The following is a 19556-nucleotide window of genomic DNA, read 5'->3' on the forward strand; positions in this document are numbered from 1 at the left end:
TGTGAGGTGGTTTTCGTTGATAATAGGAGCACTTGAAGAACTGGGTTGAACAATTGATGAAGATGGAGAAGCAGTTGAGGTTGTAGACCCAGAAGGATTCAAGCATCGTTCAAACTCTTGAGAGAATTTGATAGCTTCTTTTTGTTGAGTATTCATGATGAAGATGTTGTTGAAGATGATGAATAACACGAAGAACACATGAACAGTTGAGAGGGAGGAGGTTTAAGATTTCTAACGCAAACAGTGTGGTAGTGAGAAGTGGGGTGTGTGTTAGTGTATATACATTTTAGAAGAGAGAGTAACAAAAAAAGTTATGAGGAGTTATAAATGATAGCCATAATTTTAAATTAGTCACTTCCAAGAAACAAAACACACTGCTCGAGTGAAACCTAAGTAGAATGTAATGATTAGGTATAACCAAGAGTTACACACATTATTCATGCCTCTAATTAATTGAAACGTTTTGATATCCTCAGAATTTGGAAAATCAAACGATTTCCATCTGTTCAAAGACGTTTTTGACCGAAATATCTTCTGATGACTAAGGTTCTGAAAAAGAAAATACTTTTTGTTTAAATCAGAATCCCATTTCTTCAGACTATAACTAAACACATCTTATTCTGATGGAATCTTACTCTAGACAATAATCCATTTTCAGATGCTTCAGAATAAATAAAAATTTATCTTTAGCTAAGGGTTTTGTAAAGATATCAGTCCATTGATGGTTTGTATCTATAAATCTTAAAGATAAGATCCCTTTCTAAACATAGTGTAACACGGTGGGAGAATTGACATTTTTAAATGTGTGGATAGCAAGAGTCGCCACCGACTTTTATTTTATCCAATTAGGAAAGGAAAAAAGAACAGAAAAGACCTTTGAAAGAGATTTTGAGTTCGGGGGTAGGTTATACAAAGGGAAGGTATTAGCACCCTTTGTATCCATGGTTATCTATGGGCTTTTAGTTGCTTAGCTCACTTTGTTTGTTTGAAATGTTTGAAAAGTGTCGTGTGTGTTTAGAAAAAGATTTGAAAAAGGACTTTAACTTGTAAATAAGTGTAGCCTTTGGAATCGTTTTGAAAAGGAGGTGTGAAAAGCATTTTGGATTTTTGAATTAATTGTGAGAAAGCAGTTAAGAGCTACCTACCCTAAGTTAGTCTTTCTTGTTCTTTAAGTCTTTCGTTTGAAGAGGCTATCCATACCAATTGTTAGGTAGGTAGTCCTTTCATTGGATGTGATCGGGTCATCAAGGGTCATCGTTTGCCATAAGGCTATCCATACCATAAGAAGGGTGGGAAGTCCTATGAATTGATGAGAATAGTCATAACAGGCAACCAGTAAGGATACCTTAGCAATCGAAAGGGACTATCATCATTTAACCGAGGGACAATATCATTTATTGTAGGCAACTCAAAGGGACTATGATCTTTTTATGATGATTTTATTCGTAAGCAGCAAGCTAAGGTATCCCTACGCTCGAGGGACTTGACTATTTTATTCGAAGGCAGCATAAGAGGAGTTACCCTAAAGGTGAGTGTGTGAAACAATCACGTGAGTTAGATTCAAATATTTATCTTGCATTAGGTGAACTATATTCAATTAACTGTTTTGTCACTCCCTATTTTACTAACCACGCAGTTAATAGCAAACAAATAAAATAGTTATAGTGTGCGAAAAATAAAAGCAGAAAAGATAAATCCTAATTACTATTACATCACAAATCGAATGAGCGGCCTATACACCTTCTAGAATTTAAATGGCGGAAATTAAATAATTAATAAAAATACATGCGACATTCAATGGATTTTGAGATGAGAAGAGAATCGCGGTGAAATATTGCAGTTAGGAAAAATCAGAGTTAAGGTGAAAACCTAATGGTTGCAAGCCTTATGGCTAAAATCCTAATGACAACATTCACCCAAGGGATAAAACCTATTGGGTAAAAAAACCTAATGGGTAAAATAAACCTACAGGGTTAAAAACCTAAGCGAGGTTAATGGATAACACCTACCTAATGAGTTTATAGGGTTTTTTATGGTTTTTAAGGCTAAAATTATTAACCTAAAAATTAAATTAAGATTAACCCTAAAAATAAAAAAAAACAATTCTAATTATTTAACCTAATAATTAAAAAATAATAATCCTAATTAGTTAAACTAATCCTAATTAATTATTAAATTAAAAAACTACAAAATAATTTACTAATTTAATTATCTTAAATTAATTAAACCTAATTTATAAAAAAAGGTTAACCTTTAAAAAAAGAAAATTTATGTAAAAGAAAGAAAGTAAAAGAAATAATAAAAGAAATTAAAACATAACCAGGTGCTAGATTCAGTATAGTTCTCTTGCATAGGTCCATGGTGCGCCATCAGTTTTGTGGACGTTGGATCTGGTCTTGATGGGATCCAAAGGCCTTGATATGAGGATGTACCATGAGGCTCCAGGGACGATACGCATTGGATTTGGAAACAAGTAACTCATAAAAAAATATATATGTGTCATGGGTAAGAATCGAACCCCAAGCACTATGGTTAGAAACAAGTTCACGTTACCAGCTGTGCTGCAGAGACCATTTGTTAGTGGAGTAGAATCAAAAGATTAAATATAAAACATGGATCAAATGAAATTTCAAAATTAATTAACGCATGGACCCCACATCCCCTAGGCGAACCAATCAGAAAAGAGAGAGAATCGATTGACTTTTACTGGCCAACTGAAACGCTTGGAACTGCCCCACAAGCTGGAGACTGGTCAAGGGATGAAGCTACCGGACTGGATCTTCGCCGATCGTCTTCTCCGGCGAGAAGCGATCCTGCAACCTGCAAAAAAAATGCAACCAATGCGGAAAACAGCCCAGATACCCTAAATCGAACGCTGCGAATCCAATGGAATACTTGGTTTCTCTTGAAAAAAACCTGTAGTTAGGTTTTCAGTGTTTCACGATCTCCATGCCCTAGTCTTGGCAGATCTTTAACCATGCGCTAAAGCTTGCGAACGCTGAGTCTAAATCACTCCAAACATCGTCATGAACAATAATATGTAATGAGAATTTAACCATGATGCAAGAATAACGAGTTACGAAGTTGGGAAATTATACAAACCGGTGCAACCTTAATGAGTGGAGTCTGGCACGTTCTGAACTTCACAATTGATTGGGATGATCCCCTGGACGACTCAAGAAGATGATTCAGTGACTAGAATGGACTAAGGGAAGCGGTCATGGAAAATTCACCTTGCCCTAGTTTTATGAATTCTTTGTGATGTGAAACCCTAGCTCTTTGATAAGTGCCAAATTGTCGATATTTTGAGTATATATTTGTGGCACTTATCAATTCTATTCGTATAGTTTTTGTAATAAAATCCCAACTTTTGTGTAAATATATATATATATATATATATATATATATATATATTTGAGTTTTGATGTGTTTATGTATCGTTTAATAGTTTTTCCTTTGTTTTTATAGGTATTCATGCATATCGAAGCCTTGAGGAATAAAGTGTCGAAGGCACGGCTTCGATTGCACAGTTTTGGAGCTAAATAAGGAAGTTTTGTAGCAGTAAGTCCGCTTAGCGAAACACAAGTAGAGCTTGGTAGAAGCTGGAAAAAGTTTTGGGACCGCTTAGCGGAGGGGTCTCGCTAAGCGGGATCGCCTGTACTGTTGCAGATATTTGGGGAATAAGTGTAGTCCGCTTAGCAGAGGCAGCCCGCTTAGCGGACCTGCGCATAATTTTCTTTATATTCTCTTCATTTGTACATGTTAGGTGATGGTTTTGGGAGAGTTTTAGTCCCAACTCCATCATCTTCATTCTTAGAGTAGGATTGGCTTAGAAAACAACACCGGGTCATGCACTTGGAAGATCGGAGGTGGATTTCTCATCAACCGGAGCTGACAACCTGCGAGATGTTTGGTTTATCTCTTCTATTCTCTGTGTATTTCTTTGTGTTGGGTTTGTTTGTATAGTTACTCGAATCTTGTGTATATTTACTGATTATAATGTTATGTTTAACTTGCTTTACAAATCTGTGTTGATGTTGTTCTGGACTTTTGCTCTATGCTGGGGATTTGAGTTGCTTTAGAGATAAACTTCTTGAATCCTTATCTAGGATGATAATCTGTAGGTTCTGAACTCTAGAGATAGATTTAGAGCTAGCATTCACTGTGGGTATCTGTACTTAATGCTTTCGTGTTTGAGCGGCGTGCGAGAGATTGCCGACGCGAGAATACGGATGTTCTCGCGACTTCGCGTTAGAGATAACCTTAGTTGTGAGATGATCTCGTTTGTGCTCCAGAGATGGACGCTTATGTGAGAGATACGTGATGACATAGATGAGTATCATAGGTTGAGTATAACGGGTTGGTGAGTGTATGTTTGTGAAGAGTGAATATATTTACATTCCTGATAAGTTATTTCTCTTCTAAGAATGTGTTTATTCTTTTCCTGTCTATATCTTTGTTTACTTTTTGCTCATTCAATCTAAAGTTTGAAACCGTAGAAACTGTTGAATGGGATCTCTCCATCTTTGAGGACGATAATTCCCGGATCAATATTTCCAAATCTTTTTTGTTGCTTGCCATATACTGCATTCAACAAAATGGCGTCGTTGTCGGGGATGGATGTGAATTGCATCGCAATAGTATCCGTGGTTTTGAGTTTTGTATATATCGTATATATTGTATAGTTTCACTTGTATATATATTTACTTGTACATGTTTACTTGTTTATGTTCACCATATAGGTTTACTTGTATATGTTTGCATACAAGTATACTTTTGTTGGTGAATGTTGGTGAAACGCGTTGAGATCGGACCAGTTCGTTATTCAAAATCTTCACTTTTCAACTTGTGAATCCAACAGTCACCAACTTTTCTCTTTTTATATGATAATAGTTGTTTGTGTTCCATACTTGTGCATATGTGTTAGTTTGTGTACATAATTGTATACTTGCGTTTTCTTTTATGATCGTATAATTGTTGTATATATTTGTACCCGTAATGTTTGTTGAGTGTTTTGGTTATAAAACTTTCTTTAGGTTTGCGCGGTGAGACGTCACCATGGCATGATTGGAGGAAGTTATTTTCCAAACACCAAAACAATAAAGGCGTCGAGCTAACGACGTAAAACAAGCGCTTGTTGGGAGGCACCCTAACGGTTGTAAATGTTGTTTATATTTCTGTTTATGAGGTATTTAGGTGAAGTGGAGGAAAATTGGAACAGCTGTTTCTGTTCTGGTTTTTCTGGTTTTTCTGTCATCCGCTAAGCAAGCCTAGCTCCGCTAAGCGATGACAATAAAACTTTGTTTTCTTGCTTTGTACCAGTGGGGTTCCTATTCCACTTGGTTCACTCCTTTTTCCCACTTTCACCAAGGCTAATTAGTAATATATATTAGTTTTGTTTTTCTAATTCTTTTGTTGGTTGTTTGTACTCAAATTTTGTTCGGTGATTCGAAGAATTTTTAGGTGATTTTCCAAAGATTGAATGTTTCAACTTGCGGATGTATGGTAGGATATTGTTTTTGAAGTTGTATCATTCAAGGTACTCATTTATCGCTTTCTACATCATAGCATGTTTAGGAAACTTTTCATTTGTACAATTACCATACCATTCATTCTTTTGCATTACTTGCTTGTTGATTGAATCACTTTAGTTCCCAAACCATAAATGTGAGGAAGCTTTCCATTGTTCACATATGCTGGAGGCCACAATCTTTGTTTTAACTGGATTTTAGTATGCTTAATCTTTTGTTTATGTTGATTTTATGAAAGCATGAAAAGGATCAAGGCATTTTGTTTCATTTTGAGCACAACCACCATAACTAAATAGTCAATTCACCTTGTGAGTATGTGATCATTTGTTAACCCTTTTGAGCCTTTTTGTCAATGTCCATGTTGTTTTTGCTAAATGCTTATCTTTGAGTGTTTAGTTCTCATTTTTGCATGGATGATTGATTCTTTGTTTTCTTGAACCCTCAACCATGATTTTTGGTATGAATTCTTACCTTGCCTTAGAAAGTAGGGAGTATTCACATGATGATGTGGTTGAATTCAAGTTGGGGAGAGAAATGGTTGTGTACTTATTTGGTTGTTGCTATGAGGTTGAAAATAAAGAAAAAGAAAAAAATGTGAAGTGAAAAGAAAAGAAAAAAAAGGAGAAAAAGTTTTGAAAAAGAAAAAGAAAAGAGAAGTGAATAATTGTGCTAATAAGTATTGTGATTGGTTTGAGAAACTTGTGGTTATGGAAGAAGTTTAATCGAGGTTTTGTTGTTTGAATCTTTGGTGGATTGATCACTCCCTTAGGTTTAGGCAAGTTTTTGTTTCGATTAGCCTTAGGACATATCCCTTGTTTGTTAACCAAGCCACATTACAACCTTGAAAAGCCCTTGTGATCTTGCTTTTGTATCTTCAATGTGATTTTTGGATGAATGCATAATTTAATCTTTTGTTTGCAAGATTTTTGGATGAGTGTTAAAAGCCCTTCACCTTTGTGTTTTCTTCATCCATTGATGAATTTTTGCTAGGTGTGACTCATGATGTGAGCATGTGTTGTGTTAGAATGTTTTGTATGCTTTTTGTGCTTAGGATTCGTTTCATTTACATGTTTTCGTTGTAGGATAGTGGTAAGTACTTACTTTGTTTATACGTTTTTGTGTTGAACCATACATTTGTTTTTGGTTTTCAAAACTTGTTGATTCACTTATAAATTTTGATTCTTTGATTTATTTGACATTGTTTGAGGACAAACAAAGTTTCAAGTTGGGGAGAGTTTGATAAGTGCCAAATTGTCGATATTTTGAGTATATATTTGTGGCACTTATCGATTCTATTCGTATAGTTTTTGTAATAAAATCCCAACTTTTGTGTAAATATATATATATATATATATATATATATATATATATTTGAGTTTTGATGCGTTTATGTATCGTTTAATAGTTTTTCCTTTGTTTTTATAGGTATTCATGCATATCGGAGCCTTGAGGAATAAAGTGTCAAAGGCACGGCTTCGATTGCACAATTTTGGAGCTAAATAAGGAAGTTTCGTAGCAGTAAGTCCGCTTAGCGGAGCACAAGCGGAGCTTGGCAGAAGCTGGAAAAAGTTTTGGGTCCGCTTATTGGAGGGGTCTCACTAAGCGGGATCGCCTGTACTGTTGCAGATATTTTGGGGAATAAGTGTAGTCCGCTTAGCGGAGGCAGCCCGCATAGCGGACCTGCGCAGAATTTTCTTTATATTCTCTTCATTTGTACATGTTAGGTGATGGTTTGGGGAGAGTTTTAGTCCCAACTCCATCATCTTCATTCTTAGAGTAGGATTGGCTTAGAAAACAACACCGGGTCATGCACTTGGAAGATCGGAGGTGGATTTCTCATCAACCGGAGCTGACAACCTGCGAGATGTTTGGTTTATCTCTTCTATTCTCTGTGTATTTCTTTGTGTTGGGTTTGTTTGTATAGTTACTCGAATCTTGTGTATATTTACTGATTATAATGTTATGTTTAACTTGCTTTACAAATCTGTGTTGATGTTGTTCTGGACTTTTGCTCTATGCTGGGGATTTGAGTTGCTTTAGAGATAAACTTCTTGAGTCCTTATCTAGGATGATAATCTGTAGGTTCTGAACTTTAGAGATAGATTTAGAGCTAGCATTCACTGTGGATATCTGTACTTAATGCTTTCGTGTTTGAATGGCACGCGAGAGATCGCCGACGCGAGAATACGGATGTTCTCGCGACTTCGCGTTAGAGATAACCTTAATTGTGAGATGATATCGTTTGTGCTCCAGAGATGGACGCTTATGTGAGAGATACATGATGACATTGATGAGTATCGTAGGTTGAGTATAACGGGTTGGTGAGTGTATGTTTGTGAAGAGTGAATATATTTACATTCCTGATAAGTTATTTCTATTCTAAGAATGTGTTTATTCTTTTCCTGTCTATATCTTTGTTTACTTTTTCTTCATTCAATCCAAAGTTCGAAACCGTAGAAACTGTTGAATGGCATCTCTCCATCTCTGAGGACGGTAATTCTCGGATCAATATTTCTAAATCTTTTTTGTTGCTTGCCCTATACTACATTCAACACTCTTCTTGGCCAAAAAATGCATCCCCCTTTTATGCTGCATATCTTGTACATATATGTAAGAGTAGTTTAGGTCAAACCATGGGCTTGGATACTTGGCATTTGGAGAAATATAATTTTCTTGAAAAATCATGTGATTTCTTTCTATTTATGGCCAATTTGATTCAATCATGTTTCAATCTTTTTCAACCAATATTGCATGACTTTTTTCAGATTATATTTGCTCCATATTTAATTAAGAAACCAATCAATCTCATATCTTTTGTATTTTCATTATTTCTTTTGTTAAAATTTGAATTAAAATGAATATAATTCAAAATAAATAAATCATAATGATAATAGTGAAAATATGGCGTGGTGGGCTTCTAAATATACCATGGACATGTTTAAAATCAAGAAACTTTGGCCCATTAGTCAAAAATTGGAACTTTGCCAATTAGGATTTCTCACTTTTCTTGAATTTTAGCCAACTTGTATCCATCATATCTCTCTCAATATTTATTGTATGGAGATGATCTAGGACTTTTTGAAAAGCCCAAAATGTCCTCTACAAGCCACTTTGGAAACTTTTTGGCATTTGAAGATTTTATCTTGATGATATTGCTCCTGACAAAAAACAACTTTTTGTGAACTTCTAGAAGGACCTGTAATGTTTTGGCTCATATATCTCAAATGATGCATTTCTTGGTCTTGGGCCCAACGTCAAAGTTGTAGAGAATTTAATCTTCTTGAGAATGAGCTTTGGTTGGGAAATTTTTGATGAACTATGTGAGAGTTATTGCTGGTCAAAGTTCAGTTGCCTTTCTCCTTAAAACCCTAATTTAGAAACTTTGAGTTTTGTTGATTTATGAGCTTTCCTTGATGAATCATGATCAACCCTTGATCAAATGATGAATGTAACTTCAAAATGTTGATGTTGACCAAAAATCAGGGGTTTTGACTGTATGTTGACCATAGTTGACTTTTAGGTCAAACTAGTCGACTGTGGACTATTTGAGCTTTTGTCTGGGAAATCTTGTGAATCAAGGCTTGGTATGAGGATTCCTTGAAGCGTAGGAGAGGCCATGACATCCACTTGAGGCATTAGAACATGATTTTACCTTGAGAGAAGCAAAACCTTAATTGGAGGCTTGTTGCTTAGGAGACAGGTAAGTGTGCCTAATTCTTGCATGGTCTTGAGAATTTGAAAGTCAGGTGAGTCAAAATATCTTGAAATATGATGGGAAAATTTTGAGGTATGACACATACTCTATAATGAAATGATGTTTTATTTCAATATGTTTAGCCCTAGAATGTAGAATGGGATTTTTACTTAAACAAATAGCACCGGTATTATCACAGAAGATAGGAATGTTACTTTCATAAATCTGATAATCTTCCAGCTGATTCTTCATCCAGAGCATATGAGTGCTGCAAATAGATGCTGAAATGTATTCAGCTTCTGCTGTTGAAAAAGCAATTGTAGATTGCCTCTTGCTTGACCATGAAATCTGATTCTTGCCAAGAAATTGACAATTTCCAGAAGTACTCTTTCTCTCTAGTTTGTCTCCAGCGTAATGTGCATCACAAAAAACAGAAAGAGTGTACTCTGATGTTTTATCTTACATTAAGCCAAGGTTAGTTGTTCCTTTCGGATACCTTAGAATTCTCTTAACAATAGTTAAGTGATATTCTCTAGGATCGTGTTGGAATCTAGCACACAAATGAACATTGAATAAAATATTTGGTCAAGAAGCAGTTAGATACAAAAGAGGGCATATAATACCACGATATAGCTTCTGACATACCTTTCCACTTATCTAATCTTTCTATAGAATATATGTTGGATGCATCGGAGTCTTTGTTGTTTTGCTATCCATCATGTTGAATTTCTTCAGAAGTTCTTTGGAATACTTAACGTGTGTTTGGTTCTGCGGTGAAAAAAATTGATTTTGAGTGAATTGATTATGTGAAATTGATTATGGATAAAAGTGAGTTAAAGGTAAAGTGATTTATTTTTGGTGAAATTTTTGCAAAAGTGAGTTGAACAATAAATTCTAGTGTAAAAATCACGTTTGATCAAAAGCTACAAATCCAAGCTTCAAGTAGAATAAATTTTGGAAAGCATAATCAATTTTGCTCGAGATCAACCAAACACGTCAAAATCAATTCTAGACGTCCATAATCAATTCTAGATGCCTCAAACGTAAAACCAAACATAGACTTACCCTGATGAGTGTAAGAAGCTTCTGGTTTTTGATCAATATGAATTCCTAGAAAGAACTTCAGTTCTCCTATCATACTCATTTCAAATTCAGCCTGCATTAACTTAGAAAATTTCTCACAAAAAGAGGGATTAGCAGAACCAAAAATAATATCATCAACATAAATTTGAACTATTAGAATATCATTTTTGAATGTTTTACAGAAAATTATAATATTAACTTTTCCTCTGGTGAATTTGTTTTCTAAAAGAAAACTGCTCATTCTGTCATACCAAGCTCTGGGAGCTTGCTTTAGACCATAGAGAGATTTCTTGAGTTTGTAAACAGCATATGATTTCTCGAAGCTTTCAAAACAAGGAGGTTGTTTGACATATACTTCTTCAGAAATATAACCATTCAGAAATGTTCTCTTAACATCCATTTGATAAAGGATGATGTTATGATTAATAGAAAAAGAAATTAATAAATGAATTGCTTCTAACTTGACGATTAGAGCAAAGGTTTATGTATAATCTATTCATACTTGTTGACTGTAACCTTGTGCAACCAGTCGTTCCTTTTTTCTGTCAACTTCAGCCTTCTCATTGAGATTGTTTTTGAACACCCATATGGTTCCAATGATATGGACACCTTTAGGTTTCTGAAGAAGATCCCATACATCGTTCTTTGAGAATTGGTTCAGTTCTTCTTCCATTTCTAGAATCAAGTCTTTGTCAAGCAGAGATTCTTCAATAGATGTTGGCTCAATTAGAGACACTAAACCCAGAAGATTTTCTTCACATGGTTTGAAAGCTGATTTGGTTCTAACATAAGCATTTTTGTTTCCCAAAATCAATTCTTAAAGATAAGAAGCTGTAATGATGTTTTTCTTTTGTTGTGAGGGATCATAAGGAACAACAACAGCATCAACGCTTGGAGCTTCTGATCCTTTGACTTCTGGTTCCTTCTCTTTAGGTTCTGAAAAGGTTGTCTCCAAATCTGCAAACTTTTCAACTAGCTTTAACTTTTCAGAGTCAAGCTTATCATCGAATATAACATGAATTGATTCTTCCATAATCTGTGATTCTGTGTTATAGATTATGTAATCTTTTGACCATTCAAAATATCCTAACAACAGACACTTATGTGCTTTGGAACCGAATGTACTCAGATTCTCATTAGTATTCAACATAAAACATACATATCCAAATGGATGGAAATAATAAATGTTGGGTTTTCTATTATTCCATAATTCGTATGGAGTCTTACCTAAAATAGGTTTTATAGAAGTCCTATTTTGAACTTAACAAGTTGTATTCACTGCTTCTGCCCAAAAGTGTTTAGCCATATCAGTCTCTTGGATTATGGTGCAAGCTATCTCTTGCAAGGTGTCATACCCCAAAATTTGCCCACACATCTTCTCATATTCAAGTTCAAATCAAAACACAAAGCTCCTAGATATACTCTCTTATACAAAAGCCTAAAACTCAAAACATTTCTAATGGGCTCGCACTTTTTTTGTTCTACCCTTATTATAGGCCCATCCACGTGATAAAAACAAAGACCTTTCATTTTTCATAATTTTTATCAATTATTTATGATTTTAATTCATTTAAATCATGAATTAATTGCATAAAATATGAAAAATAATCAAAGATTTGTTTTTCCTCCCAATTTCAATCATCATTAATCATCAAAATATTCACTAATTACTACAAAATTCGTGCAAGGGTTAAATGGTGGAAAAATATTGAGTTTGGCCCTAATTAGAAATATTTCATTCAAGATCCAATCAAATTTTCAAAAGATTGATTCACAAGGATTTTTCTCAAGTTTGTTGACCTAATGGATTCAGATATATAAGCAGAACAAACATCAAACCCTAGGGACGAAAAAATTGGCAGCCAAGAGCATCAAAACCGGAGTTCAAAATTCGTACAAAATTCAAACTCCAATTCTTGGCTACAAGGTGATTCAAGGCCCTTTGTGGATCTCAATCCATTCCTGGACCTCCAAGGAATCTTTCCCGATCGTTTTCAAGCGTTGCAGCCTCAAGAACATCACACAAAGACTCACGGTTTGCCCGATTTCAAACTCTCTCGATTTCAATTATTTGCGCATTCATATCACAATTCAATTGCATATTCGTGTTTAAATTGTTGTGTTCATCGTTTCTGGAAAGTTATACGCATTATTGTGTTGTTTCGGACGAGATGCCATAATTAGGTTTTTCGAAGCTTTTTAGGGCTTTCTTATACAGGTAATATTTGGGCAAATCAAGACCATGGTTAGATTCGTGAGGATCATACGAACATGATGGTGCCCTCGCGAAAAATTTATATCTACTCTAGGTAGTATTCGCTGTTTTTCGCAGGTATAAAAGACTGGAGCTTTTACAGCGCTTTGGTAATATGGGCTGTAAAAGGTGAATTGCAGAAAATCTGTGGGGAAGATGACTGCGTGGCGCAGTCTGATTGGCCCATTCAAACGAGCCAGCGCGCGAAAGTGGAGAGAAACAGCCTCGGATCCAGCGCATCATGACTCACCAGCTTATCGTGCTCCCTCCTCGCTCCAGCCATCAGATCATGGCGCCGTCTCATCCAACGCATCTGAAGCTGCCAGTCTACCATGCTCCACGCGCGCGCGTCCCACAGGATCAGAAGTTAAGTTTTTTCAATTTTTTTTTTAGATTTTATTACATAGCCTTTTATTTTATCTAATTTTTTGTGTTAGTATTATATGTATACTATTTTCTTTTAATAAATTTGTTCTATATATAGAAACTCTATAAAATTTTTGTAAAAATGATTTTTAATACTTTTTATATGTAGATATTATTATTAAAAAATAGATTTATGTTAATTTATTAATAAAAATGTTATTTCAAAATTCCATGTTTATTTTATTTAAATTCCAAAAATTCCATAAAATTATTTTTACACTCGATTTAATTATCCCGATTTAATTAATTAGGTCGTGAGACCAATAATTAATTAAATATTTTGTATTTTCTTATTTTAATTTTGTGCCCTAATCAGGGTTTATGAAGAGCATGCCTTGCACTGATTTATTTGCTTTCTGTGTCTTTTTCAGGGTTAACCCTGAGATCTCTCCCGACTACTAACCATATCAGATCAAATACAAAGCTAAGTACCCTCGCCTATTTAATTATTGTTTTGTTATTTTTATTTATTCTTTATTTTAGGGTTAATCCCTTTGCCCTCGAATCTGATAATACACTCACGCCTTATTTGTTTCTTTGCTCATTCTTAATGGTCAGAGTCAATGCTTCTGGCAAACCCTTGCCCTCAACCCTGTCAGGCAAATGCCAAGCTAAGTACCTTCTCCCTGTTCTATTTTTAATTTATTATCCTATTTTCTTTTAGGGTTAATCCCTTTGCCCTCGAATTTGATAATGCACTCACTATATGTTTTCTGTCTTGTCTTTTTCCTTTTCAGGGTTTAGCAATTGCCAAAGTTACGTCATTGGTAACCCTAAACCTCATTTTATTTTATGCCTTTTATTATTATTACTTGTGTCAAGCCCTGATAAGGGATCCGCTGGTTACAATTTCCCGCCCCCTTTATTGCTTTATATTACTGCGTGGTTAGTAATCTTAGGGAGTGCAAGCCTTAAACTGAATTAGAATAACTAATTAAAAGATAAATATCTGAATATAATCACGTGATTGTTGCACACACGCACCCTTTGGGTAACCTCTCTGTTGCCTTGTTGCCTTGTTGCCTGTTGCCTCGTGTTTTTGCAGAATAAGCCATGTCCCTCGAATACGAGGATACCTCAGCCTGTTGCCTCGATAATTAAAAGGTCATACGACCCTAAATGATGCTGCCTTCGATACACAAAAATGGCCTCGACCCTCGGAAGTTGCTTACGAAAAAAGGCTGAGGTATCTTCTGGCTGCCTACGAAATGGCTTATTCTGATCCTTGCCTTAGACTACCTGCCCTTCTATGGCATGGGACAGTCTTATGGCAAAGGATGCTTCGATGACCCTTCAACCTCCAAACGAAAGACTTCCTGCCCTCTTATGGCAAGGATAGATCCTTTCATTCTGAAAGGCTAAAAAGAGACCTATTATATGAGTTTAAGGTAATTGCCCCTAATTGCCTTGCAATGCTCAAATCTTTTTATTATATTCTTTCTCATAATTTTTCAAAAGGGCAACGCTTATTCACAAGCTAAAGTCCCTATCTCTTTCATCTACATTTTCTAAACAAACGAGCAAGCAAAGCAATTAAGAGCCCATGGAAAACCATGGATGCAAAGGGTGCCTTATACCTTCCCTTTGCATAAATTACCCCCCGAACTCAGATTTCTTAAAAGGTTTTTTTCTGTTTCTTTTTGCCTTTCCGAATATGGTTTGGATAAAATAAAAGTCGGGGGAGACTCTTGCTTACCGCAACATTTTCGATTATAAAAAAGTCAGTTCACCGTATTACAGAACCGGCGACTCTGCTGGGGAAAAATTTCGATAAAAGAGGGGTTACCTTAAAAGTTTAGGATTCATTTAAATGTCTTCTATTGTTTGCTTTGTTTGATTTAATTTTGCAGGGCTGTTTTGGGTATTCTGTTGTGTGAAAGATCCTAACCCGGATCTGAGTACCTTAGGTATGTGGCATGAGATCAGGGAGACTGTACGACATGTATCGTTATGGTTGAACTGGTGGCCACCGTTAGTGCGACGCTTTGGTTTGTCCTGATGGCCCTTGAATTTGATCGAGGAGACATTTGGCTACCGCGTGGTGTCATGAGCACTAATTCGCCTTTAGAACCTTAGTTGAACTTGACTTTGGCTTATAAGAAGTAGCGAGATGGCTGGCTTCGGATTCCTGACTGAAGCCAGTTGATACTCGATGCTACACTCATTGAGATTGGACTCAAGGGATGCTTTTGGCTGGCCGATTGAGTGCTATGTTGAGACAATGCCCACGAGAAAGATCAGGGATATGAGCACCATAGAACCTGGTTACTTTTTAGGACAGGATGAACCAACTAAACGAAAGGAAGAAGGGTACATACCTCTGGACCACGTGCAAGCCTAACCATAAGGCAAAACTGAGTGACTTGTGTGACTTGCGTGACTTGTTGGTGTTTGCTACTAACCTTCGTTTCCTTGCAGGTTTTGTTAAAAGGACTTGTTTGTCCTTACTACCCCACACTATGCCTAATGAACCGCATTCGCATAACATCCATGACATCATGACATCATAAGCATAACATGATTTAACTAACCCTTTCAAGGATCTTAGGAATTTAGGGCGCACAATTTCAGGTGCTCTTATCAAAGACTGATCTCCCATCAAGGGGCAAGAGGATTTATTTCCCTCTGGCCACGTACCTTCCAATTCAAAGACACAGTACCAATCAAGGGGCAAGAGGATTTATTTTCCTCTAGCCATGCATGTTCAAATTCAGAAGTATCCCGAATCAGAGGCGATGACCCACTCGATATGGTGAGCTTGATTCTCAAAGAAGGACGTTCAAAGACAAAATTTAGAATCCTTCAAACAAAGACGTGACCAACTCATTTTCTAATGCTGCTAACTAGATTCCTAAAGATCCTTGAAAACATTTCATTTGCATTCATAACATCGCATAACAGGTTTCCTATGATGGATTTCTCATCCTTCCTCGCTGTTTATTTCAGCATCATGAATCTCGAACAATCAGTTAAGGATCTCCAAGCTCAAAACACTGAGTTCCAAGCCTTGATTCTGAATTTGTCCAAGGGGCAAGAAGAGCTGAAAGCCATGCTGACTAAAAAGAAGAAAAAGAAGGGTAAGAAGACTCAGGTGAAAAAGCTTAGACCAATCTTGCAACTCAGGGATGCTGAACCCTTTGAAGATAGTGATGAGGATGAGCAAGATGATGATGTTAGTATCAAAACTGATGCAAAAAGTAACCATGATTCTGCCAAACCCTCTGAAGAAGAAGAGGACTATCACCATGAGGATGAACATCCTGATGACAAATACAAGATGTTAGAAGAGCGTCTGAGAAGTGTGGAAATTCAGAAGGTACCTGGGCTGGATTTTGAAGAGCTTGGACTTGTGCCTGGGGTCGTTATTCCTCCAAAATTCAAAACTCCCGCCTTTGCTAAGTATGATGGAGTCTCTTGTCCTAAACTACACTTGAGGTCTTATGTAAGGAAGATTCAACCTCACACTGCTGATAAGAGGCTCTGGATCCATTTCTTTCAAGAAAGCTTATCTGGAACTCAACTCGAATGGTACTATCAACTGGAAAGTACCAACATCCATACCTGGGAGGATTTAGTTGTTGCCTTCTATAAGCAATACCAATATAATTCCGATCTCGCACCAACTCGCATGCAACTACCAAAGCATGTCTATGGGACCTAAGGAAAGTTTCAAGGAGTATGCTCAGAAATGGAGAGATCTAGCTGGAAGAGTCAAACCTTCCTTGGCCGACAGAGAGATGGTAGATATGTTCATGAATACACTGACTGGCCCCTTCTATAGTCATTTGCTGGGAAGTTCGTCATCTGGATTCACTGACCTCATACTGACTGGGGAACGTGTTGAAAGCGGTATTCGAAGCGGTAAAATTCAAGCGGCTACGTATGCTAATACCTCAAAGAAAGCGCACAATGAGAGGAATGAATCTAATACTGTGGGGACGGTCCTAGCCTCCAATCAAGTGCCGACACAACAAAGGGGCAACCAACGTAAACAAGGTGCATCTAAAAGGCAATTCACAAAGATCAACATAACTTTGGCCGAAGCGTTACAACAGTTGCTTAAAGTAGGGTTGATTACTTTAAAGGATCCTCCTCTGAAGCCCAACACCTTATCTCATCAGTATAATCCTAATGCAAGATGCGCTTATCACTCTGATAGTATTGGACATGACACAGAGAATTGTTGGCCGTTGAAGAACAAGATCCAAGATATGATCGACGCTGGTGAAATTGAGTTCGACCATCCTGCAACTCCTAATGTGATCACTGCTCCCATGCCTAATCACAACAAGATTGCTAATACTATGGGTGGCTAGAAGGATGAACGTTTTAGATCATTAGATTTACTTTTGTTTGCAATTTCTATTCTGTTTGTTTAAACATTCGACTTATGATAGACATTATCTGTTTTAATAATTATCATCAGTGCATTGCATATGTTTATCTTGAATACATTATTTCGTTACCACTCATTTCAAATCACGTATTTACTTTGCATATGTTTTGTGTTTATTCAACTCCTGCTAAGCTGTAAGCCTTTTGAGGGAGGATGACGAAAACAATACCGCAACCTCATACAATATGCTTTTGAACGGACTATGTTGACGATGTACAGGCATTGTTTCAATTCCTAAACAGTGGAGATATAAGGATGTTAATCCCTCGTCAACCCCTTTGAGCCTAAGAAGTAGAAGTTTCTTCCTTGTACTAATTAAAATCATTGATTATAACCTGGGGCAGGGTAGTTCTCAGTTAATTTGGCTGTGCATTCTATTTTAAGAGAATCATTCAATACACCTTTCGATAAAGGCTTCAATCACAAGCGTTCAACCATACACATCAAAGAAGTGTTGGAGATGTCAATCAAAAGACAATGATGGTTCATCAATCATTAAACAAGACAGTCAATATCTTCAAAAGAAAAAATGAAAAAAATATATATACAAAGAAAAGCCTGCTAAGTCAAAAATCAAAAGACGACTTAGGCAAAATCAAGGCATCCCGCTGACTGTAATCTCAGAAATAAAAAGTTCAGGCAAAAGTTAGGGATATCAAAAAGATGAAAAAAGAGAAGTCAATATACAACACAATGTTGTGACTACCAAAGGAAGAAGCGACTGCCATCTCAAAAGCTTTCCTTGCTTGTGAACCATCATCATTATCAAAGGTGCAAATCCAAAAGTCTCTTAGAACCTGAATGCACAAGTTGAATTAACTGAGCTTAGGATCGAAGATCATCACGAAGAGGGGTGGGTACAATCAATTTTTGAGCCTTTATCCTTCGTTTCTTAAACCGTGAACCAAGCCACGTTACAACCCTTAAAAGTCCTAACTGAAGCATGGTTAGTTCGAAAGCATACTGTCACAAAAAAGGTATCCTGACTCCTTAAGGTTTACCACAAATGCTGAGTTGACACTTCGTTTTTTTACAAACATCACGTTTTTATAAACATCATGCTTTTACATATCCAATTTTAATGTTTTTCAACAAACTCAAGACAAACGTATGCAGTGCATCTCATGAATACATTATTAAACATATTCTGCTACATAATTTCAAATGTTAGTGTGGACCTCCGATTTTTTTTAATACCGGGCCATACCTCTGTTCTGTAGAGATACGTGAACTGACTCTTTTTGTCGCTTAATGCTTTCGCATTTTTGAAAATTCACAGAGTCGCCACCGACCTTTTATTTTATCCAATTAAGGAAAGGTTTATAAAAGACACAGAAAAAAGACCTTTAAGAAATTCTGGGTAAGGGGGTAGGTTATACAAAGGGAAGGTGTTAGCACCCTTTGTATCCATGGTTATCCATGGGCTCTTAAGTTTGCTTAGCTCACTTGTTTTTCGATCACTTTTCAATTGCTCTGAAATTGCTCATATATGGTTTCAAATACCTTTGTAATTTGAATTTTGTAATGATCCGTGTGTGGATGTATACAAAATGCTTGTTTATCTTTCGAAAGATGTTTTGAAAAGAACGTTAACTTTGTAATAACCCGTGTTTGGATGTATACAAAGTATTGTCTTTTTTGAAAGTTTTGAAAAATCAACAGTGTATGAGAATTTTGCTTGTTTTGATTTGAGCAAGCAAACTAGGAGGTCTACCCTGAGTTGTAAGGTCTTTATCCTATTTCCTTTAAAAATCTATCCTTTCACCGGATATAAAAGCAAGGTTCGATTTTGTACTCAAAATAGTAGAATTTGACTTTGATTTTGAAAGAATGAAAAGGATTACCTGAAGAGGTGCAAGTGTGATTGTGATTGGATTCAGATATTTATCTTTGAAGTTAGTGATCTAACGGTTCAATTTTATCTTTGACATACACGCAGTTTATATTTGCTGGAAATTAAAATGCGGAAATGTAAAGTGCGGAAAGTAAATCTACGCTATTACATCGATTGTGCGGGAAATGTAAACTAGCCTATTTACATGAATTTGACATCCTATACATTTATCTAGGAATTTAAATTGCAAGAAAAATAAAGGCATATTTTTTGGATTTTTTATGATTCATTTTAATTATAATTAATGCATGATTAATTAAATTAAAATGAAGAAAAAA

The sequence above is a fragment of the Vicia villosa genome, linkage group LG7 (assembly GCF_029867415.1).
Source record: "Vicia villosa cultivar HV-30 ecotype Madison, WI linkage group LG7, Vvil1.0, whole genome shotgun sequence".
In the NCBI taxonomy this organism is placed as follows: domain Eukaryota; kingdom Viridiplantae; phylum Streptophyta; class Magnoliopsida; order Fabales; family Fabaceae; genus Vicia; species Vicia villosa.